The following is a 15,000-nucleotide window of genomic DNA, read 5'->3' as shown; positions in this document are numbered from 1 at the left end:
ATCAGATACAGATAAATGAACACAGTAGGCCTACATTACATTTATTTGAATGCATTAATTAATGAGAGAGTGAGTGTGTGTGTGTGTGAATTACTCATACCGTCTCTATTCATTATGAAGCTGTGGTTTGTACTTACTTCAAAGGTATAAATATATGCATATAACGGTTGAGTTTCTAAACTACTTCAGTGACTTTACTTTAGTCACAGGGCAGCTTTGACACTGGTTTCTGCACTCGATCTTCACGTGATGTGCGAGCTTCTGTCTGAGTGTTCGTGTGTCACAATATATCAGGCATTAGTTCAACATAATACACATCTGATGGTCTAAAATCGCTTTAATGTTCAAACTGGCAAGCTTTTAAACACCTTTACTTGACAAACTTTATGAGGACGAAAGTGAAATATTCGGGGCTTGCGCGCGCGCGCCTGTGTGTGTGTGTGGCAGCGCATAGGCTATAAGAACGGCAATAACTGACCTGTATAACCTGTGTAAAACATGCAGTTACTATAGTGATCTGGGCATCTATAAACACAGCTCCTGCATCTCTCTGTGCCTGCAAACTGCACTTCATGTGACTGACGGGGCGGAGTCACGTGACTAAAACCGAAATAACTGACATGGGAAAAATACGTCGGTTAGAAGTTCTGAATTTCGATTATTTTTCGATTAATCGTACAGCCCTACATGCGGTCCATATTAGCTGTGAATGCTCTGCATACCCAAGCCATTGGTGGACTCGCTGATTAGTATTAACACTATAAATTCCCTTGTTTGAGCTGTACCATAAAGCTTACATGATATTATAAATATTAGTAATACGTATGTAACTCTCTGTCATTTATTTGTTTGCCAAACATTGGTAATTTTCTTCAAATCTGTAGTTCCGGGTATGCGGATCCACAGCAGCTTTGGCGTCTATGCTCTGTTGTTATGTTTCTTCATCAATTGCTCAAGAAGTTAATGCTGGTTCTGATAGAAAGGTGTCAGAATACACAGAGCACTTCCACACTTCTGCTTCCTCAAATCCACTTGGCTCATTTGGAGTCCATATAAATTAAACTCCATTCCGTGTTTTCACTACCCGCGACAAAGCAAGGTCAACAAAGTTTCTTAGCATATCTGCTGCTCAAGTGTGTCTGGCTGAGTGCTCATATACTGTCACTAAACAAGCGGGTATTTAAGTGAATGTTCAGCATTTGTTCAGCTCTTGCTATGAAAGGCATTGTGTAGTCTTTGTTGCAGCATTGAATTACAGTTACACTTACACAATGTTGTTATAAAGCTAACAGTTATCTGAGCTGTTTGCTGGAGGAAGGATTTGTTTGTCCAAAATAACTTGCTAGACTTTTGTTGCTGTGTTGATTTTTGGGAAAAACCTTGCCATGTACGTTTTAGTTTATAAAAGCAATACTCCAGTAACATTTTTCAGGGGGAGGACCCACACATTTTTTTTTGGTTCTGACGCCCATGATGACCACTATGGAAAGATGGCAAAATTGAAATGTATTAAATATATACTTAATAAAAATGTATGTCATTAATATCCGTAAAATAAGTAAATTAGCCAATTTTGTTTAAATGAACGATTGCAGAAATGAGTACACCCTAGATTTAATGTATAATATTCTAGTACTTAAGCCCCGTTTCCATAGCCTGACAAGCCAGAGCCACATTAAGATGTTGGGTCTGGGGTCTCACCATTGGCAGGGCTCAATTCGAGGGGCGGGATAAACGGTTGTCTTTCAGATTTACTACAACCAACCAGAGTAATGAAGAAGGTGAAGCGGAGCTAGTTGATGGATTAAACTTTTGCCGTATCCGGTCGGCAAAACTCCGAACACATCTTCCTTTCTTAAGAATGACTTCAGTGCTGTTCTTTGTTCTTTCCTCAAAGAAAAGCTTAACTCAAGTCTTCCATAGTCGCGGCCAAAGCCGATTCGAAAGACCGCTGTTCGTCAGCTTCTTTGTTTACGAGTAGCATGTGGAACCGTCATTATGTTAAGCCCGCCCACTGACTCTATACACGATGTGATTGGCCTGACCAGAGTTTGGTTTTTCCATCTCGCAAGCCAACGGAGAGTTGCTAGCCCAGCCTTTCTCAAAGTGGGTGCCGCGGCTGACTGTGTCAGGGGTGCCGCCAAAAAATTACGTAGGCTAAAAAAAAAAAAAAAATCTGAAATTTCATATATAAAATATATTTGAATTTACATAAATACATTCTTCTTCTTTTTAACCCTTTCGCACGTACGATCACACATTCACACATGTGATTAGAACGGTCAGTGCATCACGTTCATTCAAATGTAAATTCAAATGTGCTTTCGCGTTGGCTTGCACTGAGCCAGAGACAGGCGCGCTCAGACTTGTCATATTATATCACAACTTTTCAGTGTTTTCAGCCACATAATGTTTATTTTAGGTTTCATACATATACGTACTAAAAAAACAATACATTTAGAGTTTGTAAAATACACAATGATGAAAAATGAAGAGGCAATAATAATCCTTTCCATTATAATTAGTTTTATTCATATCAGATACACATTGTGTAAGTAACTTTAAAGTTTACTCTATTCTTCTCCCAGTTCACCTGCCACTTACTTTTATGTATTTTGGGAGAAGTGGATGAATTCACGTCTTGTAAATCCAACAGATCCGATTTTCTGAACTGCGGCGGCGATGGCGGCGCCCATCGTGCATACAGCTCAACTAACGCCATCGTTTTAAAGGTGTTTAAACGACAAAACACTTCCACTTGTATATATTTGACAATCGGAATATCAGATATTTCAGGCCATATCTAACAAATTTGTGAATATTTTGAATAAAAAAGGAAAAATGACATAAAAGCAGATCAGCATTCATTCAGCTCTGTATGTGGGTGTGTGTGCATGCGCATATGGCACGGATGAAAACAAGCACTATATGGAAAAACATTCCTGCTTATCTCTGGTGCATGGAACATGGATCTTTTTCTTATCGTATTGTATCTGATTTTATTTATTTTTGTTATGTCTGCCACTTTTTATTTTATTTTAACTGCATCCTGCACTTCAGTTTAGTTCTCCTGGTCAGGATTTGTTGTTGGGTTCTTGTATTGTGCGGTCCGCCTCTTACGGTTTTATGGCATTTGTGTCTCTGATTAATTATTTTGTGAATTACTTTGCAAACCTGTGTTTTTAAAGGTGCTATAAAATTGCTATAAAGTTGTTATTATTATTGTTATTTACAGTTCGTATTATGCTCTGTTCATTACTGTCCTGTCTAGGACATTTGCATTTAAATTTGGGTTATGCAGTGTTTTTAAATTATATTTTAAACTGGGGTGCCTTGAAATTTTATGCACTTTTGAAAGGTGCCCTGACTGAAAAAAGTTTGAGAAAGGCTGTGCTAGACTACCCTGGCTGCAAATTACATTTGCTACCGCTAGGATGTGTCTAGATTACTAGGCTACCGTTTCCACCGAAATTACCCGGAACAATTTGTCCCAGAAACTTTTTTTTTTCCAGGAGCTTTTTTTCCCTCAGACCTGTTGCTGTCTGCGTTAGCTAAAGTACCGTGAATATTAGTCCGGTGACGTAGGAATGCGCACGACTTTCCACTGGATTTCGTCCTCCGCATATTAACTTCATAAAGCCTGAACCTCGCCGTCGGTCCATCGTCTTATTTTTTCAACCAATCATTATGTTCAGCACCCAAGTCCCACCCCCGAAAGTTCCTGAACCTTGAAAAAGTACTACCTCGCAAGCAGGACCGTTTTGAGGAGAAATCCCTTACCCAGATTTTCATTTAGACCCCGATCCCTGCGGTCGAAAAACACACCGAGTACTAGGGATAGCTCAATACCACAATTTTGGCTTGGGTACGGTACCACAATTTAATACCAAAGTACCGATATTAAATCGATACCATAAAGGGTCTGAATTTTGGTGTGGATATTGCGAATCATTTTACTCACTCTTGCAAGTTTGGGGTTTATAAAGCGGGAAATTAACGTAAATGTTCATTATTAAATGAATCAACAAAGATTATCACATCAAATCAGTCATTTAAAAACTTTCTTGTGAGAAGTTATATCAGCATTGCTTCCTTCTCTAGCTCTCAAAATGAGCAAATTTAATTCTGGCTTCAAAAGACATCGCACATGCACTGTAAAAGCAATCTGCACGCTCAAATTCAACACTTTTCGCTTTCGTTTCAGGACAGATATGATGGAAATCACTGCCCACGTATTTTTAAACCTTGCCAATTTGAACATGCAAGCGATTTTATAGCATTTCGTAATACATGGGAGCTCTTTAAAGGGATAGTTCACCCAAAAACGAAAATGTGATGTTTTTCTGCTTACCCCTAAGGCATCCAAGATGTAGGCGTCTTCGTTTCTTCAGTAGAACACAAATGAAGATTCTTAACTCCAACCCTTGCTGTGTGTCACTCATATAATGCTTGTCAATGGGGTCGAATTCTATTAGAGTAAAAAAAAAACATGGACAGACAACTTCAAATTAAACCCCGCGGCTCGTGACGACACATTGATGTCTTAAGACATGAAACGGCTGTAATTTTGACCTCACACACGGGAAGTGAAGGCAGTCTGCAGAGCTGAAGCGTTCGTCTGATATGAGGTGATATATTTGCATAAATACCGCTCGGTTTCTCTCAGAGAAAGATTTTCTCCTCATTGTTGTCACTACTAGAGCAAGCTCCTGATTGGTTAACGCGGCGCGAAATATCCGCCAAAGTTCAGATTTTTCAACTTGAGCGATTCGCGCGATTCCCGCGTTTTGTGCGAATCGCGCATTCAAAACGCTCAATTCACGTCCTTCGCGCCGCCTCAATCGCGCGAATCGCGCAGCAGAATGCCATTTCGCGTCTCTGCATTGACTTAACATGTAAATCACTCGCGGCCAATCCTTCTGCCGTCTCCCGCTGGCTCTGATGTCTCTGTGGTGTGTCGCGAGCTATAATTCGTCTTGTAACAGCCGATCTTTGGTCTCATGGATCTATAATTTGTTCCCTGGCAAAACGTTTAGGCTGAGGGCAAAGATTCATTACTTTATATTTTTAGGCTATAACTGTACGTTGCTGTTGTAACGTTAGCCTACTAGCACTGACTTTGAATGTTTGACTGAATTGTTTGTTTTATTTCATGTATAGCTTGTTATACATTACTTATACTTTTGTATTATTGATCATACATAAACTTGCATTTAACAAAAAGAGACTGGGTTGTGTTTCATGTCATTTAATGTTATCACAGTGATAATCATATTGTGTGAACCAGATATTAATATACAGATTTTCTCCTCATTGTTGTCACTACTAGAGCAAGCTCCTGATTGGTTAACACGGCGCGAAATATCCGCCAAAGTTCAGATTTTTCAACTTGAGCGATTCGCGCGATTCCCGCGTTTCGCGCGAATCGCGCGTTCAAAACGCTCAATTCGCGTCCTTCGCGCCGCCTCAATCGCGCCGCCTCAATCGCGCCGCAGAATGCCATTTCGCGTCTCTGCATTGACTTAACATGTAAATCACTCACGCAAATCGCGTCCAGTGTGAACGCACCATTAGGGGTAAGCAGAAAAACATCAAATTTTCGTTTTTGGGTGAACTATCCCTTTAAGAGAGAGCTTTCTTTGCGCTCATACCAACAAAGCACACACAAGCCTAAAGAGCTTCTAAACGTCATTGAAACGAACACATGGAGATTTCATTATATTTAAACGGTACGATCTTATGTATGTGCGTTGATCAGTGTTAAAAGAAAATAAAAATGTCTAAATTAGATTGTTGGATTTATGCACTCACCTGTCGATCTCTTAATGTTTTCTACAAGTCAGGATGGGCAAGTGACCGATGTTTGGCAAGGTTTGATGGTTCTTCATCAGTTTTATAAGCAAAGTTCCTCCTCTCTTTATTAATTTGTTTTGGGCGTGTTGAGTGAGATTCAACTGCTGTATTAATTTGTTCTATGCTGCCAAAGTTTCGCGTCAGTTTTTGTTGCGCACTGCCACCTAGCGGTGAACTTCGGAACAGCAGCATGTACTGAAATGAGCAAAATCATGATTTATCGTTTGAAATAAAATATATACCGGTATGTTCACAGTACCGGTATACCGCGCATCCCAACCGAGTACCACCCCAAAGTCCCTCGTTCCTGGGGAAATGCGGCTTTAGTATGTCCTCCATAATTTTAAGTATATACGGCTCTGACTCTTCTTGGCGTCGAGTGTACAGGCTCATGACGATATTGTCCAGATACTCCTCCAGATCAGTTTGGATGCTGTTAGATGCACAATGATGGACTTGGTGAGATCAGAGTATGGATTCCCAGAAGTCTATATTTTGTAGATATGGGCCTTGGAAAGGACTTTGGTAATGGCTACAGTAGACCGTTCGTGTGTGTTTAGCAAGCATGCATGTCACTTCTGCCGGATGTGTCTTACTCTGTGAGATAAACACTCACTCTTTTCATAGCTTTTGCTGGCTCTGAGACACTCGCTTTGTTTTTCTCTATCAAAAAAATCACTCATCACTAAGTGAAAGCTTAAAATGAAGGCCTGATTATTTCAGGGGCCTTGTGACAAGTCTGTAGTTATATCTGTGCATGTTTGAATTTTACAAACAACCCCATTGCACTACAGATTAAGAGTAACGTTTAGTTGCCATGTTAATTAATATAATGGCAATTCATTTAGTATCCATTAGTTATTTAGCATCCATTAGGATCTTAAGGTAATTTGGCTAGTTATTAATTCATTTTGTGCATGCAAGCAGTTTGCAACAAAGAGGCTATTTGTATAAAAAGAAAATTTTAAGTGCAGGCTTTCAGCATAAGATTCAGCCCATGTGTGTTCGTGGACATGTTTGTGTGTTTTTGCATTAGTATCTTTAGGTCATTTGGCTATTGTGTTTAAGGTAATTGATTCTATGCATGCAGACAGTTTGCAATTAAGAGGCTTAATGCATAAAGATGCCGTTTTAAGAATGCAAACCATGCATGCTTGGCCACCTCAATGCCAGCGGGCGGTTTGTTGTACATACTTAATGTGTGTCCTCGTCTTACTGTGGCTCAGAAGGCGATTTTTATTTTATTTTTCAAATGTCTGTCCCTAATATGTAGATATGTTGTTATTCAGGTAGCAGCTTGTGTGCCTTCATAATCTTGAATCTGAATATCTTCCCCTCTCTCTTCATCTCTTCTCTGATGACGAGGGCGGGGCCACCTGTCACTCACATGAGATCAGCCAATAGCAAACCACAACCATCCAATGGACAAAATCAAGCCCCGCCCTACATTTGTTCTTGTTTGAGAACCGTTTCACTCAGATATACATCATCAGCATATATATCATGTTCCTGATAATCTTGAATCTGAATATCTTCCCCTCTCTCTTCATCTGTTCTCTGATGACGAGGGCGGGGCAACCTGTCACTCACATGAAATCAGCCAATAGCAAACCACAAGCATCCAATCAACTCCCCGCAGACAAAATCAAGCCCCGCCCTACATTTGTTCTTGTTTGAGAAGCGTTTCACTCGGATATGGGGAAGAAAAGACGAGCGCAACTCCTATTTCACGATGACTTGCTCAACAAACTGTTTGTGTATGCCAGTAGCTGAGCTGAAAGACTGTAGATACAAGCTTCCCGTTTATGCCTAATGCATTTTAAATTGCGCTCAGACACATTTCAGACTCGGGTCAGGTGTGTTTCCTGTTGTGTGCGTCATTGCACACGCATCCGTTGTGCGGAGAATCCGAGCTCGGAGATGTGGAGACACACATTAGACAGAGAGAAGCACAGAGCGAGACGGAGGTGTCCTGTAGCGAAGCGTCTGGGCGGCATGAGGCAGGCGTGCCTGTTAGCTCACTCTGAGACCCCGCTAGTGTCTGTCTGTCTGCTATAAAACACCTGCTTCTTATGCAACAGCTCCTCGTGGAGACTTCATAACACCGTGGCTCTGTTTCAAAACCCAGCGAGCATTTTAAGGCATCATGAAGGCTGTTTGAAATATGATTATGCTATTTCAAACACCTTCTTTTGGCCAGCATCACATTTATTCTTGACAATAAGTACACTCTAAAAAATGCGGGATTAAAAATAACCCAAGCTGGGTTGAAGGTTGTTTTAACCCAGCAATTGGGTTGTTTTAAGCAAACATTTAACCCAACCGCTGGGTTAAAACAACCCAATTGCTGGGTTAGTCCATTTTTAACCAAACTTGGGTTATTTTTAACCCAGCATTTTTTAGAGTGTAGGTTTGTCAAAATGGACATGTTAACAATGTGATCTGCGTCATGTGATCCGGGTCTTAAAGTGACAGCAGCCTAATAAACATGCTGCAGTTAGTCATTAACCCTCTCGAGTCGGCGGTCGCGCCGGCGCAATCGGCTCTCTTTTTTTCTTATCAGTGCCAAAGAAACTCATTTTTTTATCATTCAGGCAAGTGTTTTACATCATTATAATCTGTTAAGTTTCTATTTTTGTTGTGTACAGTCACAATAAAAACAAAATGTTTTGCTTTTTGCAAAACAAAGAAAACAAACATGAAGCGCGATCTGCAGCCTCTCTGTCAAAGACGTTCATTCAGATAGTCTTCAGAAAAGGACCTCTAGCTTAGTGAATACTTGTCTCACAAACATGAGACATATGTCTAAAGAAACGCTGAAATGTCAGGTTTTAAACAATGTCAACTGTTTATGTAATCTGGTTGAAAAGCGATACATGTCGGTCACCCGCGAGCTACTTCATTATCCGGTAATGCGACCACGCCCACACAGGGATTCCCCGCATCAACGCCCACATCAACTCATACAAACACATCTAGTGAAGCGATGTAACGTTACTTCAGATGAGCAGTAATCCTGGATTTATTCTCCTCATGCAAAACTGTTCATTTCTAAGAGGACTCCGCGGCTGATTGTAAGGTCAGTTTATTCTGTTAGCATCTGTGAATATTAAATGCAAAAAGACAGTTTAAATATTAATCCTGTTGCAACATTAAATGTCATACACGCAAGACTGTTTAGACAAGATTTATTTGGCTTGTTTTGGACAGATTATAATGTGTTTTTTGTAAAAGAGTCTAGTGTCACATCAATAAAGCTTTTATTCGCACATGTCTGCTCCTATGCTATAAATATAGTACCAGTCAAACGTATTTTGCTTCATATTGATGTTTAAATATTATAGCCTAATGGTATTTTTTAAATTTAATATCAAAGTTTGTCAAAAATGATTCTGGAGATTTTGTTTTGTAGAAAGTGATTGTTTTAGCTTTGTAGAAAGAGAGTTGCTTTCTTTAAAGTGAATTTCGTTTTGTATAAATTATATCTTAATTTTTATTATTTATTATTTAATTTCTTTAGCATGAGACTACATTTTAAAAAACAAAAAAAAGTACAAGAAATTTAGAAAAAATGCTCTTCTTAGTCATTTTTGTCTCGTTTCTAGTCTAAATATTGAAACATTCTTAAATCAAGATGCATTTACTAGATAAATACAGTTTTCAACTAAATAAGAAGAGCATTTTTTTGCCCTCTCAGTCACACACCTGAAGCTCATTCATTATGCAACTCATTATGCAGCTCATTAATGCGGGCTATTATGTTCTATTGTGCTCTCAGCTGATACTCAGCATTATTCATTAGATATCACGCCTCCTCGCATACTGGCTTTGTGAAGAAAAACTGTCTTACAAATTTTAAATCAGTGTATTGTTTTATGTGAATGAGTAGGCTCATTGATTCTCACATCAGTTTGAAGCAAAAACTCAATGAAAACACACCATGGAGTCAAAAGTCTTGTGAACACATATCTATTGTGTGTTTTGAGGCCTTAATTTTAAAACAAAATTTTTCAAAAATCATGCATAAACATTTTTCTCTAAAAAAACCAAGCATATACATACATGTTGCTTAGATATTATGGCAGCCCAGTTTGTGCTGAAACAGTGTAATTACGCTTTTGCCATTAATGTGTTTATAAGCAACTGAAAAAAACACAAATGTAAGAGCATGTCAAAACTTCTAAAGGGCCCCAAAACAGCTCAGACTCCAGAGGGTTAAAGAGCCCCTATTATGGATTTTTTGAAAATTACCTTTCATGAAAACATCCTGCAAAGTTTTAAATCTGAAAGTGCACAATAAATAAAGTTATTGTCTCTCAAAAGTAAGAGTTGACTCTGAGTCAATGAAACAAATGTTTTTTTTTTAAACGACTCAGAAGCTGTTTTGACGAAAAATTTGCATATTGCCCGTCCACTTATTGTGCGCACAGACACCAGGGAACCCTTAAACCAACTCAAACACTGCAGTGGATACTGGATAGCATCATGTCGAGAAGACGCTGTGCTCTACAATGTGTTTATTGTGTTTCATATTGTGTAGGTCTCTGGCTAACCGGCTAACTCACGCCATTACCGTCTTACTGAAATACTGCTGTAAATCAGCTGTGGGCTGCAGTATTACCTAAAACTGTCTATTAATGCAGATTGTCTGTCATTCTTACTACTTTGAGTAAAGATAAAGGATGGAGCAAGATTTGTTTTGCAAACTTTAATGGTACATCAGTCATTCACTTTAGTGTTTTTTATGTATTTAATTAAAGCACTTGATAAGTGCTGAAACCCCAGGGTTTTGTATTTTATTTTATTAATTGTGTAATTTAATTTAAATGTGTCATGAACTGGATTTTTAAATGTTTTTATACTGTTGTCTGAGGTCAACTTATGACGTTTTTTTACATTCAAAAACATCATAATGAATAAGTATTAGGCTGTTTTCTACGCTGGTTTTGAGCCTCTCTCCTGGAACGTTTGGTTTTTATGGGCGTGCCGCACTGAAGACTTGGAAGTAATCGGCAACTGCTATGATTGGATAAGATTTGCATATTATAATGAGCGATCGGCTCCCCCGTAAGTACACCTGAGGAACTGTTTTGAAGCATGTGGAAAACGGCAACCGGAATGATTCCCACAGGGCTCGCAAAACGTCTTTATCAAACAAACACAATGATTTATCTCTCATCCACCCGCGATTGATTGGAATGTTTTTATAACTTGGCCCGCCCGATCGGTGGATATAACCACGAACCGTGCATCACTAACATATTCAATTCAATTCAATTCAATTCAAATTTATTTGTATAGCGCTTTTCACAATACATATCGTTTCAAAGCAGCTTCACAGAAAATGCATCTACATTACAATTTAAATTGATTTGTACATGTTATGCATTTCAGAAATGCACATGTACAAAGCACACAGATTAGCTAACTATCTATTATTAATCAATATAATAACTATGGCACAGAAATAAGAATACGTGTTGTTACATGCACATAGGGCTGCAACAAATGATTATTTTGATAATCGATGAATCTAACGATTATTAGAACGATTAATCGACTAATCGTCGGTTATTCCCATTGCCATCAGCGACTAATCAGTAAGTTTTGAGCGATTATTCAGCTTTTCAATTAGTTAAAACATTGAGTTATACATATTCTAACTATAAAATAAAAAAAGAAAATCAGCTTTTGAAATGGTTGTTTTAATGAACTTTGAGCCAACTTCTCAGAACTCAAATCACACACAAATGCTCTCTAAGCATTGTTTAAATATTCGGTTCTCTTTCAATTGAAAAAAATAAAATAAAATAATAATCAGCGGCATTACAGACAAAAAATATATATATTTGAAAGTAAACATCTCTTGGCAGCAGTATTAAGAGCTTCATTTGTAAAACAGGTGTTCAGTTTAAATCAAAAGCAGTAAGTAACAGTGTCCTTTCTGCACAGGCCTTTTTTTGGTGCTGAATTTTAAAAAGCCTTCCCCATGCACCAGGGAAAGAGATCTCATGTCTTTAACAGTCTGAAATCATGTTCAGAATGGCCTCTGTAAGAGCAGCGGCTTACTGAGGAGTACACAAATTCCTCCTCAGAAAAAAAGTCATCAATAATAGGCTTTTTTTAGAACTGAAACAGAAAAAGAGGACATTTGAAGGACACAAAGAATGGTAAAATACAAACAATTACTGCAAGTAATCATTTTTACATGACAATTGAGCTGACAGATTCTCATTCACCTTTTAATTAACAGTATGAAAAAGTAACTGACATGATATTCTTCCTAACATCGCCTTTTTTAAGTCTTCATGCATATGGAACAAAATACAGGCAAGTGATGAGACTATAATACCTAATAGTGTTATAATAATAAAAACAGTCCTGACTCCTAAGCTCGATCAAGCTTTACTCTATGCGAAATAAATCACATTACTGTAATTATATTATTATTGTTAATATTAGTACAATTATTAGTAGTATTGCATTCTCTAATAAAGATTTACCGCTAGTTAGTTACTAGTTAGTTAGTTGTTTCCTCTTTAAGTGCTCCAACATGCACGTTGTGCTCCCGTGAAAAGTTCAGCCGTGCATGTATTGCACACAACAGCATTCTTAGCGTGCGTCTCAATCAGCTCCTGGTTCAGTGGTCAGGACAAGAGTCAATGGGCTGATTCCCTGATCAGTGCCCTGACCACTGAACCAGGAGCTGATTGAGAAGCAGCCTTATGGTGCGTTCACACTGGACGCGATTCGCGCGAGTGATTTACATGTTAAGTCAATGCAGAGACACGAAATGGCATTCTGCGGCGCGATTCGCGTGATTGAGGCGGCGCGATTCGCGCGATTGAGGCGGCGCGAAGGACGCGAATTGTGCAAATCGCTCAAGTTCAAAAATCTGAACTTTGGCGGATATTTTGTGCCGCGTTAACCAATCAGTAGCTTGCTCTAGTAGTGACAACATTGAGGAGAAAATCTGTATATTAATATCTGGTTCAGACAATATGATTATCACTGTGATAACATTAAATGACTTGAAACACAACCCAGTCTCTTTTTGTTAAATGCAAGTTTATGTATGATCAATAATACAAAAGTATAAGTAATGTATAACAAGCTATACATGAAATAAAGCAAACAATTCAGTCAAACATTCAAAGTCAGTGCTAGTAGGCTAACGTTAGGCTAACGCCTAAAAATATAAAGTAATGAAACTTATCTTTGCCCTCAGCCTAAACGATTTGCCAGGGAACAAATTATAGATCCATGAGACCAAAGATCGGCCGTTACAAGACGAATTATAGCTCGAGACACACCACAGAGACATCAGAGCCAGAAGGACTGGCCGAGGAAAGGTTGCCCTCGCCAGCTTTGATGAGCGCTGACCACCGCTGTCCGCTGGAGCTCACAACTCCGAAAACGCCAGATAAAATGTTCAAATAGGCGCTCTTTATATAAATAAACCACAGATTTGGGTATAACTTAACTAAAGGTATACCACTTCTAGGCGTGTTCCCCGAACTAAACCTTAGGAGGTTGCTTAAGGTATACCTTCTGAAGTGCAACGTTAGCAGGCGCTGTCCGTGGCGGCGGTGCTGAATTAGTTTATCAATGGCTCAAAAATCGATTATTCACTCTATGCAGGGGCTGTTTAACTGCATTATGTGAGAAAGCGGTGTTCTTTATAATAGAAGCACTTCAGAAATAGTTGAAATTGCATTTATCAGGACTAGTGAGATCATATAAATATAATCCAAATTGCAAACTAAATCCAACCGTGGATATTGTAAATAATTTTGAAATCATTGTGCGAACCCGAAACCTCTCATGCCCAAACGTATCAACCCACTACACTGGCAGTATGCCATTTATATTATCATAATATATTTTGCCATAGTCTTCATTTACTCCACAAGCAGAGTTGATTGCCCACATCACATTATTGGTAAATCACTAATTTCTGTAATTGGATGACCTACTCAATAAAGGCGCAACACGCGAAAGATAATCAACAGCTACAGCGGAGAAAAAAGAAAGAAAGAGAAGAGCGCCAACAGCTGAATATCGGGGCTGAGCTCCGTCAGATTTGTCTTGACAAAGTCGGACCAACAAGATCTAAAATCTGCTGAATTCGCTGCCATGGCAGGTGAAATTAATTTTGAATTGCAGCTTTTGATATGGTAGCCAGGGGACTAAAGTTTTCACGGATGAAATAGTGCACATATAAATGGCTCTGCGGACGGCGCCGTCTTTGATTTAAAACTATTTGCTGTATCGCTGCCATAGTTTGACCAAACTCCCCTCTACAATCATTCCTTTTAAATAGACTCCATAATGGTTTGCCAGCTGACATACCTTTGGATAATATAGGCTAATTAAAAAGCGAACAGCCATTATTGTAATGACAATAGTATTATTTGCCTGAAAACAATTCAATTAGCAGAATCATATTCGTAAAGACTGAGATGTAAAGAAACAGTGGTGGCCACTATCGGAATGAACTGTCAATAGTGATAAGGTAGGCTATAGCTAAGAGTGCTCCAGACCAACCTTATGAACGAATGTCTTACAGAAGGCATTCTTAACTAAGATCGTTTTGGGAAACACGTATTAACGATAAGATACACCTTAAGGTATAACTTAAGAACGACGTAGTGTTATGAAGGTTTCGGGAAATCCAGCCTTGAGCTTTAAACAACTACATTATCGACTGAAAAAGTCTTAAAACTACGTTTTGCCACACATTAACAGTAGATTAAAAAAAAAAAGACATGTAAACACAGCCCATGTCAGCCATTTCTCAACGAGAAGAGATGCTGGTAGCCCTGCTGGAAGCCCCGCCTATGAGGCGAATTCACATCTGTTGTGCAGTGAATGTCACGCGCGATTTGCGCGAGTAAACTCAAAATGTACATGCGTCCACCTTCGCGCGAATCGCGTCCGGTGTGAACGCCACATTAGTTTGAAGTTTTTGTGAAACTTTCACACATCTTGCTAGTTCGGATTAGTTTGCATTTGTAAGGGCTGCATTACACTCCAGCGCTACAGCGCCACAGCAGTCAAATCGCGATATTGCAGGCCCTTACATTAGGTCACATGAGATCAAACGACTACTCGACAACAAAGATATTTGTCGACAATTATTTATCA

General features: G+C 38.9%; 1 protein-coding gene across 3 annotated transcripts in view; it reads left to right on the top strand.

The window, feature by feature from the left end:
• The window catches only part of pigg (phosphatidylinositol glycan anchor biosynthesis class G (EMM blood group)), a 348,519-nt gene that overhangs the window by 164,772 nt on the left and 168,747 nt on the right, over positions 1-15,000 (top strand). The gene's annotated exons all lie outside the window — the stretch shown is intronic.

The sequence above is a fragment of the Gobio gobio genome (genome assembly GCF_949357685.1).
Source record: "Gobio gobio genome assembly, chromosome: 16".
Lineage (NCBI taxonomy): Eukaryota > Metazoa > Chordata > Actinopteri > Cypriniformes > Gobionidae > Gobio > Gobio gobio.
This window is presented reverse-complemented; position numbering and strand designations above follow the sequence as displayed.